We start from the raw sequence: 19,788 nt of genomic DNA on the forward strand, positions 1-19,788 counted from the left end.
TCATGCGGCCCAGCTGGCGATTATCAAGCAGCTGAGCAGGCATGAATCATGCGGCCCAGCTGGCGATTATCAAGCAGATGAGCAGGCATGAATCCTCCGGCACAGCTGGCGATTATCAAGCAGATGAGCAGGCATGCATCCTGCGGCTCAGCTGGCGATTATCAAGCAGCTGAGCAGGTGCTAATCACGTAACTCAGCAGGCACTGATCACGTGGCTGTCATGCAGTGATCAAGTGACTGAGAGGCGCTGATAATGTGACTGCTCATGTGCTGATCAGGTAGCACTCCTGCACGGATCATGTTCCTCAGGAGGCAAGAATCAAGCAGGTGAGCAGGCATGCATCCTGCGGCCCATCTGGCGATTATCAAGCAGATGAGCAGGCATGCATCCTGCGGCTCAGCTGGCAAATGTCAAGCACCTGAGCAAGCGCTAATCCCGTTACTTAGCAGGCACTGATCACGTGGCTGTCATGCAGTGATCAGGTGACCGAGAGGCGCTGATCATGTGACTGCTCATGTACTGATCAGGTAGCTCTCCTGCACGGATCATGTGCCTTAGCAGGCAAGAATCAAGCAGCTGAGCAGGCATGAATCATGCGGCCCAGCTGGCGATGATCAAGCAGATGAGCAGGCATGAATCATGCAGCCCAGCTGGTGATTATCAAGCAGATGAGCAGGCATGTATCATGCGGCCCAGCTGGCGATTATCAAGTAGATGAGCAGGCATGAATCATGCGGTCCAGCTGGCGATTATCAAGCAGCTAAGCAGGCATGAATCATGCGGCCCAGCTGGCGATTATCAAGCAGCTGGGAAGGCATGAATCCTGCTTCCCAGACTACGATTATCAAGCAGATGAGCAGGCATGAATCTTGCGGCCCAGCTGCCGATTATCAAGCAGATGAGCAGGCATGCATCCTGCAGCTCAGCTGGCGATTATCAAGCAGATGAGCAGGCATAAATCTTGAGGCCCAGCTGGCGATTGTCAAGCAGCTGAGCAGGCATGAATCCTGCGTCCCAGCGGGCGATTATCAAGCAGCTGAGCAAGCGCTAATCCCGTTACTTAGCAGGCACTGATCACGTGGCTGTCATGCAGTGATCAGGTGACTGAGAGGGGCTGATCATGTGACTGCTCATGTACTGATCAGGTAGCTCTCCTGCACGGATCATGTGCCTTAGCAGGCAAGAATTAAGCAGCTGAGCAGGCATGAATCATGCCGCCCAGCTGGCGATGATCAAGCAGATGAGCAGGCATGAATCCTGCGGCCCAACTGGCGATTATCAAGCAACTGGGAAGGCATGAATCCTGCTTCCCAGCCTACGATTTTCAAGCAGATGAGCAGGCATGAATCTTGCGGCCCAGCTGCCGATTATCAAGCAGATGAGCAGGCATACATCCTGCGGCTCAACTGGAGAATATCAAGCAGCTGAGCAGGCATGAATCATGAGGCCCAGCTGGCGATTATCAAGCAGATGAGCAGGCATGAATCTTGCGGCCAAGCTGGCGATTGTCAAGCAGCTGAGCAGGCAAGAATCCTGCGGCCGAGCGGGCGATTATCAAGCAGCTGAGCAGGCATGAATCCTGCGGCCCATGTGGCGATTATCAAGCAGATGAGCAGGCATGCATCCTGCGGCTCAGCTGGCGATTATCAAGCAGCGGAGCAGGCGCAAATCCCGTGACACAGCAGGCACTGATCACGTGGCTGTCATGCAGTGATCAAGTGACTGAGAGGCGCTGATCATGTGACTGCTCATGTGCTGATCAGGTAGCGCTCCTGCACGGATCATGTGCCTCAGCAGGCAAGAATCAAGCAGCTGAACAGCCATGAATCCTGTGGCCCAGCTGGCGATTATCAAGCAGATGAGCAGCCATGAATCCTGCGGCCCAGCGGGCGATTATCAAGCAGATGAGCAGGCATGAATCATGCGGCCCAGCTGGCGATTATCAAGCAGATGAGCAGGCATGAATCATGCGGCCCAGCTGGCGATTATCAAGCCGCTGAGAAGGCATGAATCCTGTGGCCCAGCTGGCGATTATCAAACAGATGAGCAGGCATGAATCATGCGGCCCAGCTGGCGATTATCAAGCAGATGAGCAGGCAGGCATCCTGCGGCTCAGCTGGCGATTATCAAGCAGCGGAGCAGGCGCAAATCCCGTGACACAGCAGGCACTGATCACGTGGCTGTCATGCAGTGATCAAGAGACTGAGAGGCGCTGATAATGTGACTGCTCATGTGCTGATCAGGTAGCTCTCCTGCACGGATCATGTGCCTCAGCAGGCAAGAATCAAGCAGCTGAACAGGCATGAATCCTGTGGCCCAGCTGTCGATTATCAAGCAGATGAGCAGCCATGAATCCTGCGGCCCAGCGGGCGATTATCAAGCAGATGAGCAGGCATGAATCATGCGGCCCAGCTGGCGATTATCAAGCAGATGAGCAGGCATGAATCATGCGGCTCAGCTGGCGATTATCAAGCAGATGAGCAGTCATGAATCCTGCGGGCCAGCCGGCGATCATCAAGCAGCTGAGCAGGCATGAATCCTGTGTCCCAGCAGGCGATTATCAAGCAGAGGAGCAGGCATGAATCATGCGGACCAGCTGTCGATTATCAAGCAGTTGTGAAGGCATGAATCCTGTGGCCCAGCTGGCGATTATCAAGCAGATGAGCAGGCATGAATCCTGCGGCCCACCTGGCGATTATCAAGCAGATGAGCAGGCATGCATCCTGCGGCTCAGCTGGCGATTATCAAGCAGCTAAGCAGGCGCTAAACCCGTAACACAGCAGGCACTGATCACGTGGCTGTCATGCAGTGATCAAGAGACTGAGAGGCGTTGATAATGTGACTGCTCATGTGCTGATCAGGTAGCTCTCCTGCACGGATCATGTGCCTCAGCAGGCAAGAATCAAGCAGCTGAGCAGGCATGAATCATGTGGTCCAGCTGGCGATTATCAAGCAGGTGAGAAGGCATGAATCCTGCGGCCCAGATGGCGATTATCAAGCAGATGAGCAGCCATGAATCCTACGGCCCAGCTGGCGATTATCAAGCAAATGAGCAGTCATGAATCCTGCGGCCCAGCTGGCGAGTATCAACCAGATGAGCAGGCATGAATCCTTCGGCCCAGCTGGCGATTATCAAGCAGAAAATTAGCCATGAATCCTGCGGCCCAGCTGGAGATTATCAAGCAGCTGAGCAGGCATGAATCCTGCGGCCCAGCTGGCAATGATCAAGCAGATGAGCAGGCATGAATCATGCAGCCCAGCGGGCGATTATCAAGCAGATGTGCAGGCTTAAATCCTGCGGCCCAGCTGGCGATTATCAAGCAGCTGAGCAGGCATGAATCATGCGGCCCAGCTGGCGATTATCAAGCAGATGAGCAGGCATGCATCCTGCGGCCCAGCTGGCGATTATCAAGTAGATGAGCAGGCATGAATCATGCGGCCCAGCTGGCGATTATCAAGCAGCTGAGCAGGCATGAATCATGCGGCCCAGCTGGCGATTATCAAGCAGATGAGCAGGCATGAATCCTCCGGCACAGCTGGCGATTATCAAGCAGATGAGTAGGCATGCATCCTGCGGCTCAGCTGGCGATTATCAAGCAGCTGAGCAGGTGCTAATCACGTAACTCAGCAGGCACTGATCACGTGGCTGTCATGCAGTGATCAAGTGACTGAGAGGCGCTGATCATGTGACTGCTCATGTGCTGATCAGGTAGCACTCCTGCACGGATCATGTTCCTCAGGAGGCAAGAATCAAGCAGGTGAGCAGGCATGCATCCTGCGGCCCATCTGGCGATTATCAAGCAGATGAGCAGGCATGCATCCTGCGGCTCAGCTGGCAAATGTCAAGCACCTGAGCAAGCGCTAATCCCGTTACTTAGCAGGCACTGATCACGTGGCTGTCATGCAGTGATCAGGTGACCGAGAGGCGCTGATCATGTGACTGCTCATGTACTGATCAGGTAGCTCTCCTGCACGGATCATGTGCCTTAGCAGGCAAGAATCAAGCAGCTGAGCAGGCATGAATCATGCGGCCCAGCTGGCGATGATCAAGCAGATGAGCAGGCATGAATCATGCAGCCCAGCTGGTGATTATCAAGCAGATGAGCAGGCATGTATCATGCGGCCCAGCTGGCGATTATCAAGTAGATGAGCAGGCAGGAAACATGCGGTCCAGCTGGCGATTATCAAGCAGCTAAGCAGGCATGAATCATGCGGCCCAGCTGGCGATTATCAAGCAGCTGTGAAGGCATGAATCCTGCTTCCCAGACTACGATTATCAAGCAGATGAGCAGGCATGAATCTTGCGGCCCAGCTGCCGATTATCAAGCAGATGAGCAGGCATGCATCCTGCAGCTCAGCTGGCGATTATCAAGCAGATGAGCAGGCATAAATCTTGAGGCCCAGCTGGCGATTGTCAAGCAGCTGAGCAGGCATGAATCCTGCGTCCCAGCGGGCGATTATCAAGCAGCTGAGCAAGCGCTAATCCCGTTACTTAGCAGGCACTGATCACGTGGCTGTCATGCAGTGATCAGGTGACTGAGAGGGGCTGATCATGTGACTGCTCATGTACTGATCAGGTAGCTCTCCTGCACGGATCATGTGCCTTAGCAGGCAAGAATTAAGCAGCTGAGCAGGCATGAATCATGCCGCCCAGCTGGCGATGATCAAGCAGATGAGCAGGCATGAATCCTGCGGCCCAACTGGCGATTATCAAGCAACTGGGAAGGCATGAATCCTGCTTCCCAGCCTACGATTATCAAGCAGATGAGCAGGCATGAATCTTGCGGCCCAGCTGCCGATTATCAAGCAGATGAGCAGGCATGCATCCTGCGGCTCAACTGGAGAATATCAAGCAGCTGAGCAGGCATGAATCATGAGGCCAAGCTGGCGATTATCAAGCAGATGAGCAGGCATGAATCTTGCGGCCAAGCTGGCGATTGTCAAGCAGCTGAGCAGGCAAGAATCCTGCGGCCGAGCGGGCGATTATCAAGCAGCTGAGCAGGCATGAATCCTGCGGCCCATGTGGCGATTATCAAGCAGATGAGCAGGCATGCATCCTGCGGCTCAGCTGGCGATTATCAAGCAGCGGAGCAGGCGCAAATCCCGTGACACAGCAGGCACTGATCACGTGGCTGTCATGCAGTGATCAGGTGACTGAGAGGCGCTGATCATGTGACTGCTCATGTGCTGATCAGGTAGCGCTCCTGCACGGATCATGTGCCTCAGCAGGCAAGAATCAAGCAGCTGAACAGCCATGAATCCTGTGGCCAGCTGGCGATTATCAAGCAGATGAGCAGCCATGAATCCTGCGGCCCAGCGGGCGATTATCAAGCAGATGAGCAGGCATGAATCATGCGGCCCAGCTGGCGATTATCAAGCAGATGAGCAGGCATGAATCATGCGGCCCAGCTGGCCATTATCAAGCCGCTGAGAATGCATGAATCCTGTGGCCCAGCTGGCGATTATCAAACAGATGAGCAGGCATGAATCATGCGGCCCAGCTGGCGATTATCAAGCAGATGAGCAGGCATGCATCCTGCGGCTCAGCTGGCGATTATCAAGCAGCGGAGCAGGCGCAAATCCCGTGACACAGCAGGCACTGATCACGTGGCTGTCATGCAGTGATCAAGAGACTGAGACGCGCTGATCATGTGACTGCTCAGGTGCTGATCAGGTAGCACTCCTGCACGGATCATGTTCCTCAGGAGGCAAGAATCAAGCAGGTGAGCAGGCATGCATCCTGCGGCCCATCTGGCGATTATCAAGCAGATGAGCAGGCATGCATCCTGCGGCTCAGCTGGCAAATGTCAAGCACCTGAGCAAGCGCTAATCCCGTTACTTAGCAGGCACTGATCACGTGGCTGTCATGCAGTGATCAGGTGACCGAGAGGCGCTGATCATGTGACTGCTCATGTACTGATCAGGTAGCTCTCCTGCACGGATCATGTGCCTTAGCAGGCAAGAATCAAGCAGCTGAGCAGGCATGAATCATGCGGCCCAGCTGGCGATGATCAAGCAGATGAGCAGGCATGAATCATGCAGCCCAGCTGGTGATTATCAAGCAGATGAGCAGGCATGTATCATGCGGCCCAGCTGGCGATTATCAAGTAGATGAGCAGGCATGAATCATGCGGTCCAGCTGGCGATTATCAAGCAGCTAAGCAGGCATGAATCATGCGGCCCAGCTGGCGATTATCAAGCAGCTGGGAAGGCATGAATCCTGCTTCCCAGACTACGATTATCAAGCAGATGAGCAGGCATGAATCTTGCGGCCCAGCTGCCGATTATCAAGCAGATGAGCAGGCATGCATCCTGCAGCTCAGCTGGCGATTATCAAGCAGATGAGCAGGCATAAATCTTGAGGCCCAGCTGGCGATTGTCAAGCAGCTGAGCAGGCATGAATCCTGCGTCCCAGCGGGCGATTATCAAGCAGCTGAGCAAGCGCTAATCCCGTTACTTAGCAGGCACTGATCACGTGGCTGTCATGCAGTGATCAGGTGACTGAGAGGGGCTGATCATGTGACTGCTCATGTACTGATCAGGTAGCTCTCCTGCACGGATCATGTGCCTTAGCAGGCAAGAATTAAGCAGCTGAGCAGGCATGAATCATGCCGCCCAGCTGGCGATGATCAAGCAGATGAGCAGGCATGAATCCTGCGGCCCAACTGGCGATTATCAAGCAACTGGGAAGGCATGAATCCTGCTTCCCAGCCTACGATTATCAAGCAGATGAGCAGGCATGAATCTTGCGGCCCAGCTGCCGATTATCAAGCAGATGAGCAGGCATGCATCCTGCGGCTCAACTGGAGAATATCAAGCAGCTGAGCAGGCATGAATCATGAGGCCCAGCTGGCGATTATCAAGCAGATGATCAGGCATGAATCTTGCGGCCAAGCTGGCGATTGTCAAGCAGCTGAGCAGGCAAGAATCCTGCGGCCGAGCGGGCGATTATCAAGCAGCTGAGCAGGCATGAATCCTGCGGCCCATGTGGCGATTATCAAGCAGATGAGCAGGCATGCATCCTGCGGCTCAGCTGGCGATTATCAAGCAGCGGAGCAGGCGCAAATCCCGTGACACAGCAGGCACTGATCACGTGGCTGTCATGCAGTGATCAGGTGACTGAGAGGCGCTGATCATGTGACTGCTCATGTGCTGATCAGGTAGCGCTCCTGCACGGATCATGTGCCTCAGCAGGCAAGAATCAAGCAGCTGAACAGCCATGAATCCTGTGGCCCAGCTGGCGATTATCAAGCAGATGAGCAGCCATGAATCCTGCGGCCCAGCGGGCGATTATCAAGCAGATGAGCAGGCATGAATCATGCGGCCCAGCTGGCGATTATCAAGCAGATGAGCAGGCATGAATCATGCGGCCCAGCTAGCGATTATCAAGCCGCTGAGAATGCATGAATCCTGTGGCCCAGCTGGCGATTATCAAACAGATGAGCAGGCATGAATCATGCGGCCCAGCTGGCGATTATCAAGCAGATGAGCAGGCATGCATCCTGCGGCTCAACTGGAGAATATCAAGCAGCTGAGCATGCATGAATCATGAGGCCCATCTGGCGATTATCAAGCAGATGAGCAGGCATGAATCTTGCGGCCAAGCTGGCGATTGTCAAGCAGCTGAGCAGGCAAGAATCCTGCGGCCCAGCGGGCGATTATCAAGCAGCTGATCAGGCATGAATCCTGCGGCCCATGTGGCGATTATCAAGCAGATGAGCAGGCATGCATCCTGCGGCTCAGCTGGCGATTATCAAGCAGCGGAGCAGGCGCAAATCCCGTGACACAGCAGGCACTGATCACGTGGCTGTCATGCAGTGATCAGGTGACTGAGAGGCGCTGATCATGTGACTGCTCATGTGCTGATCAGGTAGCGCTCCTGCACGGATCATGTGCCTCAGCAGGCAAGAATCAAGCAGCTGAACAGCCATGAATCCTGTGGCCCAGCTGGCGATTATCAAGCAGATGAGCAGCCATGAATCCTGCGGCCCAGCGGGCGATTATCAAGCAGATCAGCAGGCATGAATCATGCGGCCCAGCTGGCGATTATCAAGCAGATGAGCAGGCATGAATCATGCGGCCCAGCTGGCGATTATCAAGCCGCTGAGAATGCATGAATCCTGTGGCCCAGCTGGCGATTATCAAACAGATGAGCAGGCATGAATCATGCGGCCCAGCTGGCGATTATCAAGGAGATGAGCAGGCATGCATCCTGCGGCTCAGCTGGCGATTATCAAGCAGCGGAGCAGGCGCAAATCCCGTGACACAGCAGGCACTGATCACGTGGCTGTCATGCAGTGATCAAGAGACTGAGAGGCGCTGATAATGTGACTGCTCATGTGCTCATCAGGTAGCTCTCCTGCACGGATCATGTGCCTCAGCAGGCAAGAATCAAGCAGGTGAGCAGGCATGCATCCTGCGGCCCATCTGGCGATTATCAAGCAGATGAGCAGGCATGCATCCTGCGGCTCAGCTGGCAAATGTCAAGCAGCTGAGCAAGCGCTAATCCCGTTACTTAGCAGGCACTGATCACGTGGCTGTCATGCAGTGATCAGGTGACCGAGAGGCGCTGATCATGTGACTGCTCATGTACTGATCAGGTAGCTCTCCTGCACGGATCATGTGCCTTAGCAGGCAAGAATCAAGCAGCTGAGCAGGCATGAATCATGCGGCCCAGCTGGCGATGATCAAGCAGATGAGCAGGCATGAATCATGCAGCCCAGCGGGCGATTATCAAGCAGATGTGCAGGCTTAAATCCTGCGGCACAGCTGGCGATTATCAAGCAGCTGAGCAGGCATGAATCATGCGTCCCAGCTGGTGATTATCAAGCAGATGAGCAGGCATGTATCATGCGGCCCACTGGCGATTATCAAGTAGATGAGCAGGCATGAATCATGCGGTCCAGCTGGCGATTATCAAGCAGCTAAGCAGGCATGAATCATGTGGCCCAGCTGGCGATTATCAAGCAGCTGGGAAGGCATGAATCCTGCTTCCCAGACTACGATTATCAAGCAGATGAGCAGGCATGAATCTTGCGGCCCAGCTGCCGATTATCAAGCAGATGAGCAGGCATGCATCCTGCGGCTCAGCTGGCGATTATCAAGCAGATGAGCAGGCATAAATCTTGAGGCCCAGCTGGCGATTGTCAAGCAGCTGAGCAGGCATGAATCCTGCGTCCCAGCGGGCGATTATCAAGCAGCTGAGCAAGCTCTAATCCCGTTACTTAGCAGGCACTGATCACGTGGCTGTCATGCAGTGATCAGGTGACTGAGAGGGGCTGATCATGTGACTGCTCATGTACTGATCAGGTAGCTCTCCTGCACGGATCATGTGCCTTAGCAGGCAAGAATTAAGCAGCTGAGCAGGCATGAATCATGCCGCCCAGCTGGCGATAATCAAGCAGATGAGCAGGCATGAATCCTGCGGCCCAACTGGCGATTATCAAGCAACTGGGAAGGCATGAATCCTGCTTCCCAGCCTACGATTATCAAGCAGATGAGCAGGCATGAATCTTGCGGCCCAGCTGCCGATTATCAAGCAGATGAGCAGGCATGCATCCTGCGGCTCAACTGGAGAATATCAAGCAGCTGAGCAGGCATGAATCATGAGGCCCAGCTGGCGATTATCAAGCAGATGAGCAGGCATGAATCTTGCGGCCAAGCTGGCGATTGTCAAGCAGCTGAGCAGGCATGAATCCTGCGGCCCAGCGGGCGATTATCAAGCAGCTGAGCAGGCATGAATCCTGCGGCCCATGTGGCGATTATCAAGCAGATGAGCAGGCATGCATCCTGCGGCTCAGCTGGCGATTATCAAGCAGCGGAGCAGGCGCAAATCCCGTGACACAGCAGGCACTGATCACGTGGCTGTCATGCAGTGATCAGGTGACTGAGAGGCGCTGATCATGTGACTGCTCATGTGCTGATCAGGTAGCTCTCCTGCACGGATCATGTGCCTCAGCAGGCAAGAATCAAGCAGCTGAACAGGCATGAATCCTGTGGCCCAGCTGGCGATTATCAAGCAGATGAGCAGCCATGAATCCTGCGGCCCAGCGGGCGATTATCAAGCAGATGATCAGGCATGAATCATGCGGCCCAGCTGGCGATTATCAAGCAGATGAGCAGGCATGAATCATGCGGCCCATGTGGCGATTATCAAGCAGATGAGCAGGCATGCATCCTGCGGCTCAGCTGGCGATTATCAAGCAGCGGAGCAGGCGCAAATCCCGTGACACAGCAGGCACTGATCACGTGGCTGTCATGCAGTGATCAGGTGACTGAGAGGCGCTGATCATGTGACTGCTCATGTGCGGATCAGGTAGCTCTCCTGCACGGATCATGTGCCTCAGCAGGCAAGAATCAAGCAGCTGAACAGGCATGAATCCTGTGGCCCAGCTGGCGATTATCAAGCAGATGAGCAGCCATGAATCCTGCGGCCCAGCGGGCGATTATCAAGCAGATGAGCAGGCATGAATCCAGCGGGCGATCATCAACCAGCTGAGCAGGCATGAATCCTGTGTCCCAGCAGGCGATTATCAAGCAGATGAGCAGGCATGAATCATGCGGACCAGCTGTCGATTATCAAGCAGTTGAGAAGGCATGAATCCTGTGGCCCAGCTGGCGATTATCAAGCAGATGAGCAGGCATGAATCCTGCGGCCCACCTGGCGATTATCAAGCAGATGAGCAGGCATGCATCCTGCGGCTCAGCTGGCGATTATCAAGCAGCGGAGCAGGCGCTAATCCCGTAACTCAGCAGGCACTGATCACGTGGCTGTCATGCAGTGATCAAGAGACTGAGAGGCGCTGATCATGTGACTGCTCATGTGCTGATCAGGTAGCTCTCCTGCACGGATCATGTTCCTCAGCAGGCAAGAATCAAGCAGGTGAGCAGGCATGCATCCTGCGGCCCATCTGTCGATTATCAAGCAGATGAGCAGGCATGCATCCTGCGGCTCAGCTGGCGATTGTCAAGCAGCTGAGCAAGCGCTAATCCCGTTACTTAGCAGGCACTGATCACGTGGCTGTCATGCAGTGATCAGGTGACTGAGAGGCGCTGATCATGTGACTGCTCATGTACTGATCAGGTAGCTCTCCTGCACGGATCATGTGCCTTAGCAGGCAAGAATCAAGCAGCTGAGCAGGCATGAATCATGCGGCCCAGCTGGCGATGATCAAGCAGATGAGCAGGCATGAATCATGCAGCCCAGCGGGCGATGATCAAGCAGATGTGCAGGCTTAAATCCTGCGGCCCAGCTGGCGATTATCAAGCAGCTGAGCAGGCATGAATCATGCGGCCCAGCTGGCGATTATCAAGCAGATGAGCAGGCATGAATCATGCGGCCCAGCTGGCGATTTTCAAGTAGATGAGCAGGCATGAATCATGCGGCCCAGCTGGCGATTATCAAACAGCTAAGCAGGCATGAATCCTGCGGCCCAACTGGCGATTATCAAGCAGCTGGGAAGGCATGAATCCTGCTTCCCAGCCTACGATTATCAAGCAGATGAGCAGGCATGAATCTTGCGGCCCAGCCGCCGATTATCAAGCAGATGAGCAGGCATGCATCCTGCGGCTCAGCTGGCGATTATCAAGCAGATGAGCAGGCATAAATCTTGCGGCCCAGCTGGCGATTGTCAAGCAGCTGAGCAGGCATGAATCCTGCGGCCCTTCTGGCGATTATCAAGCAGATGAGCAGGCATGCATCCTGTGCCTCAGCTGGCGATTGTCAAGCAGCTGAGCAGGTGCTAATCCCGTAACTCAGCAGGCACTGATCACGTGGCTGTCATACAGAGATCAGGTGACTGAGAGGCGCTGATCATGTGACTGCTCATGTGCTGATCAGGTAGCTCTCCTGCACGGATCATGTGCCTCAGCAGGCAAGAATCAAGCAGCTGAACAGGCATGAATCCTGTGGCCCAGCTGGCAATTATCAAGCAGATGAGCAGCCATGAATCCTGCGGCCCAGCGGGCGATTATCAAGCAGATGAGTAGGCATGAATCATGCGGCCCAGCTGGCGATTATCAAGCAGATGAGCAGGCATGAATCATGCGGCCCAGCTGGCCATTATCAAGCCGCTGAGAAGGCATGAATCCTGTGGCCCAGCTGGCGATTATCAAACAGATGAGCAGGCATGAATCATGCGGCCCAGCTGGCGATTATCAAGCAGATGAGCAGGCATGCATCCTGCGGCTCAGCTGGCGATTATCAAGCAGAGGAGCAGGCGCAAATCCCGTGATTCAGCAGGCACTGATCACGTGGCTGTCATGCAGTGATCAAGAGACTGAGAGGCGCTGATAATGTGACTGCTCATGTGCTGATCAGGTAGTTCTCCTGCACGGATCATGTGCCTCAGCAGGGAAGAATCAAGCAACTGAGCAGGCATGAATCATGCGGCCCAACTGGGGATTATCAAGCAGATGAGCAGGCATGAATCATGCAGCCCAGCGGCCGATTATCAAGCAGATGTGCAGGCTTGAAACCTGCGGCCCAGCTGGCGATTATCAAGCAGCTGAGCAGGCATGAATCATGTGGCCCAGCTGGCGATTATCAAGCAGCTGAGCAGGCATGAATCCTGCGTCCCAGCGGGCGATTATCAAGCAGCTGAGCAAGCGCTAATCCCGTTACTTAGCAGGCACTGATCACGTGGCTGTCATGCAGTGATCAGGTGACTGAGAGGGGCTGATCATGTGACTGCTCATGTACTGATCAGGTAGCTCTCCTGCACGGATCATGTGCCTTAGCAGGCAAGAATTAAGCAGCTGAGCAGGCATGAATCATGCCGCCCAGCTGGCGATGATCAAGCAGATGAGCAGGCATGAATCCTGCGGCCCAACTGGCGATTATCAAGCAACTGGGAAGGCATGAATCCTGCTTCCCAGCCTACGATTATCAAGCAGATGAGCAGGCATGAATCTTGCGGCCCAGCTGCCGATTATCAAGCAGATGAGCAGGCATGCATCCTGCGGCTCAACTGGAGAATATCAAGCAGCTGAGCAGGCATGAATCATGAGGCCCAGCTGGCGATTATCAAGCAGATGAGCAGGCATGAATCTTGCGGCCAAGCTGGCGATTGTCAAGCAGCTGAGCAGGCAAGAATCCTGCGGCCCAGCGGGCGATTATCAAGCAGCTGAGCAGGCATGAATCCTGCGGCCCATGTGGCGATTATCAAGCAGATGAGCAAGCATGCATCCTGCGGCTCAGCTGGCGATTATCAAGCAGCGGAGCAGGCGCAAATCCCGTGACACAGCAGGCACTGATCACGTGGCTGTCATGCAGTGATCAGGTGACTGAGAGGCGCTGATCATGTGACTGCTCATGTGCTGATCAGGTAGCGCTCCTGCACGGATCATGTGCCTCAGCAGGCAAGAATCAAGCAGCTGAACAGCCATGAATCCTGTGGCCCAGCTGCCGATTATCAAGCAGATGAGCAGGCATGCATCCTGCGGCTCAACTGGAGAATATCAAGCAGCTGAGCAGGCATGAATCATGAGGCCCAGCTGGCGATTATCAAGCAGATGAGCAGGCATGAATCTTGCGGCCAAGCTGGCGATTGTCAAGCAGCTGAGCAGGCAAGAATCCTGCGGCCCAGCGGGCGATTATCAAGCAGCTGAGCAGGCATGAATCCTGCGGCCCATGTGGCGATTATCAAGCAGATGAGCAGGCATGCATCCTGCGGCTCAGCTGGCGATTATCAAGCAGCGGAGCAGGCGCAAATCCCGTGACACAGCAGGCACTGATCACGTGGCTGTCATGCAGTGATCAGGTGACTGAGAGGCGCTGATCATGTGACTGCTCATGTGCTGATCAGGTAGCGCTCCTGCACGGATCATGTGCCTCAGCAGGCAAGAATCAAGCAGCTGAACAGCCATGAATCCTGTGGCCCAGCTGGCGATTATCAAGCAGATGAGCAGCCATGAATCCTGCGGCCCAGCGGGCGATTATCAAGCAGATCAGCAGGCATGAATCATGCGGCCCAGCTGGCGATTATCAAGCAGATGAGCAGGCATGAATCATGCGGCCCAGCTGGCGATTATCAAGCCGCTGAGAATGCATGAATCCTGTGGTCCAGCTGGCGATTATCAAACAGATGAGCAGGCATGAATCATGCGGCCCAGCTGGCGATTATCAAGGAGATGAGCAGGCATGCATCCTGCGGCTCAGCTGGCGATTATCAAGCAGCGGAGCAGGCGCAAATCCCGTGACACAGCAGGCACTGATCACGTGGCTGTCATGCAGTGATCAAGAGACTGAGAGGCGCTGATAAAGTGACTGCTCATGTGCTCATCAGGTAGCTCTCCTGCACGGATCATGTGCCTCAGCAGGCAAGAATCAAGCAGGTGAGCAGGCATGCATCCTGCGGCCCATCTGGCGATTATCAAGCAGATGAGCAGGCATGCATCCTGCGGCTCAGCTGGCAAATGTCAAGCAGCTGAGCAAGCGCTAATCCCGTTACTTAGCAGGCACTGATCACGTGGCTGTCATGCAGTGATCAGGTGACCGAGAGGCGCTGATCATGTGACTGCTCATGTACTGATCAGGTAGCTCTCCTGCACGGATCATGTGCCTTAGCAGGCAAGAATCAAGCAGCTGAGCAGGCATGAATCATGCGGCCCAGCTGGCGATGATCAAGCAGATGAGCAGGCATGAATCATGCAGCCCAGCGGGCGATTATCAAGCAGATGTGCAGGCTTAAATCCTGCGGCACAGCTGGCGATTATCAAGCAGCTGAGCAGGCATGAATCATGCGTCCCAGCTGGTGATTATCAAGCAGATGAGCAGGCATGTATCATGCGGCCCACTGGCGATTATCAAGTAGATGAGCAGGCATGAATCATGCGGTCCAGCTGGCGATTATCAAGCAGCTAAGCAGGCATGAATCATGTGGCCCAGCTGGCGATTATCAAGCAGCTGGGAAGGCATGAATCCTGCTTCCCAGACTACGATTATCAAGCAGATGAGCAGGCATGAATCTTGCGGCCCAGCTGCCGATTATCAAGCAGATGAGCAGGCATGCATCCTGCGGCTCAGCTGGCGATTATCAAGCAGATGAGCAGGCATAAATCTTGAGGCCCAGCTGGCGATTGTCAAGCAGCTGAGCAGGCATGAATCCTGCGTCCCAGCGGGCGATTATCAAGCAGCTGAGCAAGCTCTAATCCCGTTACTTAGCAGGCACTGATCACGTGGCTGTCATGCAGTGATCAGGTGACTGAGAGGGGCTGATCATGTGACTGCTCATGTACTGATCAGGTAGCTCTCCTGCACGGATCATGTGCCTTAGCAGGCAAGAATTAAGCAGCTGAGCAGGCATGAATCATGCCGCCCAGCTGGCGATGATCAAGCAGATGAGCAGGCATGAATCCTGCGGCCCAACTGGCGATTATCAAGCAACTGGGAAGGCATGAATCCTGCTTCCCAGCCTACGATTATCAAGCAGATGAGCAGGCATGAATCTTGCGGCCCAGCTGCCGATTATCAAGCAGATGAGCAGGCATGCATCCTGCGGCTCAACTGGAGAATATCAAGCAGCTGAGCAGGCATGAATCATGAGGCCCAGCTGGCGATTATCAAGCAGATGAGCAGGCATGAATCTTGCGGCCAAGCTGGCGATTGTCAAGCAGCTGAGCAGGCATGAATCCTGCGGCCCAGCGGGCGATTATCAAGCAGCTGAGCAGGCATGAATCCTGCGGCCCATGTGGCGATTATCAAGCAGATGAGCAGGCATGCATCCTGCGGCTCAGCTGGCGATTATCAAGCAGCGGAGCAGGCGCAAATCCCGTGACACAGCAGGCACTGATCACGTGGCTGTCATGCAGTGATCAGGTGACTGAGAGGCGCTGATCATGTGACTGCTCATGTGCTGATCAGGTAGCTCTCCTGCACGGATCATGTGCCTCAGCAGGCAAGAATCAAGCAGCTGAACAGGCATGAATCCTGTGGCCCAGCTGGCGATTATCAAGCAGATGAGCAGCCATGAATCCTGCGGCCCAGCGGGCGATTATCAAGCAGATGAGCAGGCATGAATCATGCGGCCCAGCTGGCGATTATCAAGCAGATGAGCAGGCATGAATCATGCGGCCCATGTGGCGATTATCAAGCAGATGAGCAGGCATGCATCCTGCGGCTCAGCTGGCGATTATCAAGCAGCGGAGCAGGCGCAAATCCCGTGACACAGCAGGCACTGATCACGTGGCTGTCATGCAGTGATCAGGTGACTGAGAGGCGCTGATCATGTGACTGCTCATGTGCGGATCAGGTAGCTCTCCTGCACGGATCATGTGCCTCAGCAGGCAAGAATCAAGCAGCTGAACAGGCATGAATCCTGTGGCCCAGCTGGCGATTATCAAGCAGATGAGCAGCCATGAATCCTGCGGCCCAGCGGGCGATTATCAAGCAGATGAGCAGGCATGAATCATGCGGCCCAGCTGGCGATTATCAAGCAGATGAGCAGGCATGAATCATGCGGCCCAGCTGGCGATTATCAAGCCGCTGAGAAGGCATGAATCCTGTGGCCCAGCTGGCGATTATCAAACAGATGAGCAGGCATGAATCATGCGGCCCAGCTGGCGATTATCAAGCAGATGAGCAGGCATGCATCCTGCGGCTCAGCTGGCGATTATCAAGCAGCGGAGCAGGCGCAAATCCCGTGACACAGCAGGCACTGATCACGTGGCTGTGATACAGTGATCAAGAGACTGAGAGGCGCTGATAATGTGACTGCTCATGTGCTCATCAGGTAGCTCTCCTGCACGGATCATGTGCCGCAGCAGGCAAGAATCAAGCAGCTGAGCAGGCATGAATCATGTGGCCCAGCTGGCGATTATCAAGCAGCTGAGTAGGCATGAATCCTGCGGCCCAGCTGGCCATTATCAAGCAGATGAGCAGCCATGAATCCTGCGGCCCAGCTGGCGATTATCAAGCAGATGAGCAGTCATGAATCCAGCCGGCGATCATCAACCAGCTGAGCAGGCATGAATCCTGTGTCCCAGCAGGCGATTATCAAGCAGATGAGCAGGCATGAATCATGCGGACCAGCTGTCGATTATCAAGCAGTTGAGAAGGCATGAATCCTGTGGCCCAGCTGGCGATTATCAAGCAGATGAGCAGGCATGAATCCTGCGGCCCACCTGGCGATTATCAAGCAGATGAGCAGGCATGCATCCTGCGTCTCAGCTGGCGATTATCAAGCAGCTAAGCAGGCGCTAATCCCGTAACTCAGCAGGCACTGATCACGTGGCTGTCATGCAGTGATCAAGAGACTGAGAGGCGCTGATCATGTGACTGCTCATGTGCTGATCAGGTAGCTCTCCTGCACGGATCATGTTCCTCAGCAGGCAAGAATCAAGCAGGTGAGCAGGCATGCATCCTGCGGCCCATCTGTCGATTATCAAGCAGATGAGCAGGCATGCATCCTGCGGCTCAGCTGGCGATTGTCAAGCAGCTGAGCAAGCGCTAATCCCGTTACTTAGCAGGCACTGATCACGTGGCTGTCATGCAGTGATCAGGTGACTGAGAGGCGCTGATCATGTGACTGCTCATGTACTGATCAGGTAGCTCTCCTGCACGGATCATGTGCCTTAGCAGGCAAGAATCAAGCAGCTGAGCAGGCATGAATCATGCGGCCCAGCTGGCGATGATCAAGCAGATGAGCAGCCATGAATCATGCGGCCCAGCTGGCGATGATCAAGCAGATGAGCAGGCATGAATCATGCAGCCCAGCGGGCGATGATCAAGCAGATGTGCAGGTTTAAATCCTGCGGCCCAGCTGGCGATTATCAAGCAGCTGAGCAGGCATGAATCATGCGGCCCAGCTGGCGATTATCAAGCAGATGAGCAGGCATGAATCATGCGGCCCAGCTGGCGATTTTCAAGTAGATGAGCAGGCATGAATCATGCGGCCCAGCTGGCGATTATCAAACAGCTAAGCAGGCATGAATCCTGCGGCCCAACTGGCGATTATCAAGCAGCTGGGAAGGCATGAATCCTGCTTCCCAGCCTACGATTATCAAGCAGATGAGCAGGCATGAATCTTCCGGCCCAGCCGCCGATTATCAAGCAGATGAGCAGGCATGCATCCTGCGGCTCAGCTGGCGATTATCAAGCAGATGAGCAGGCATAAATCTTGCGGCCCAGCTGGCGATTGTCAAGCAGCTGAGCAGGCATGAATCCTGCGGCCCTTCTGGCGATTATCAAGCAGATGAGCAGGCATGCATCCTGTGCCTCAGCTGGCGATTGTCAAGCAGCTGAGCAGGTGCTAATCCCGTAACTCAGCAGGCACTGATCACGTGGCTGTCATACAGAGATCAGGTGACTGAGAGGCGCTGATCATGTGACTGCTCATGTGCTGATCAGGTAGCTCTCCTGCACGGATCATGTGCCTCAGCAGGCAAGAATCAAGCAGCTGAACAGGCATGAATCCTGCGGCCCATGTGGCGATTATCAAGCAGATGAGCAGGCATGCATCCTGCGGCTCAGATGGCGATTATCAAGCAGATGAGCAGGCATGAATCTTGCGGCCCAGCTGCCGATTATCAAGCAGATGAGCAGGCATGCATCCTGCGGCTCAACTGGAGAATATCAAGCAGCTGAGCAGGCATGAATCATGAGGCCCAGCTGGCGATTATCAAGCAGATGAGCAGGCATGAATCTTGCGGCCAATCTGGCGATTGTCAAGCAGCTGAGCAGGCATGAATCCTGCGGCCCATGTGGCGATTATCAAGCAGATGAGCAGGCATGCATCCTGCGGCTCAGATGGCGATTATCAAGCAGCGGAGCAGGCGCAAATCCCGTGACACAGCAGGCACTGATCACGTGGCTGTCATGCAGTGATCAGGTGACTGAGAGGCGCTGATCATGTGACTGCTCATGTGCTGATCAGGTAGCTCTCCTGCACGGATCATGTGCCTCAGCAGGCAAGAATCAAGCAGCTGAGCAGCCATGAATCCTGCGGCCCAGCGGGCGATTATCAAGCAGATGAGCAGGCATGAATCATGCGGCCCAGCTGGCGATTATCAAGCAGATGAGCAGGCATGAATCATGCGGCCCAGCTGGCGATTATCAAGCCGCTGAGAAGGCATGAATCCTGTGGCCCAGCTGGCGATTATCAAACAGATGAGCAGGCATGAATCATGCGGCCCAGCTGGCGATTATCAAGCAGATGAGCAGGCATGCATCCTGCGGCTCAGCTGGCGATTATCAAGCTGCGGAGCAGGCGCAAATCCCGTGACACAGCAGGCACTGATCACGTGGCTGTCATGCAGTGATCAAGAGACTGAGAGGCGCTGATAATGTGACTGCTCATGTGCTCATCAGGTAGCTCTCCTGCACGGATCATGTGCCTCAGCAGGCAAGAATCAAGCAGCTGAGCAGGCATGAATCATGTGGCCCAGCTGGCGATTATCAAGCAGCTGAGTAGGCATGAATCCTGCGGCCCAGCTGGCCATTATCAAGCAGATGAGCAGCCATGAATCCTGCGGCCCAGCTGGCGATTATCAAGCAGATGAGCAGTCATGAATCCAGCGGGCGATCATCAACCAGCTGAGCAGGCATGAATCCTGTGTCCCAGCAGGCGATTATCAAGCAGATGAGCAGGCATGAATCATGCGGACCAGCTGTCGATTATCAAGCAGTTGTGAAGGCATGAATCCTGTGGCCCAGCTGGCGATTATCAAGCAGATGAGCAGGCATGAATCCTGCGGCCCACCTGGCGATTATCAAGCAGATGAGCAGGCATGCATCCTGCGGCTCAGCTGGCGATTATCAAGCAGCTAAGCAGGCGCTAATCCCGTAACTC

This window comes from Bos grunniens, chromosome 16 (assembly GCF_055505025.1).
Source record: "Bos grunniens cultivar Pamir isolate PY7600 chromosome 16, Bosgru_T2T1.0, whole genome shotgun sequence".
Taxonomy (NCBI): Eukaryota; Metazoa; Chordata; class Mammalia; order Artiodactyla; family Bovidae; genus Bos; species Bos grunniens.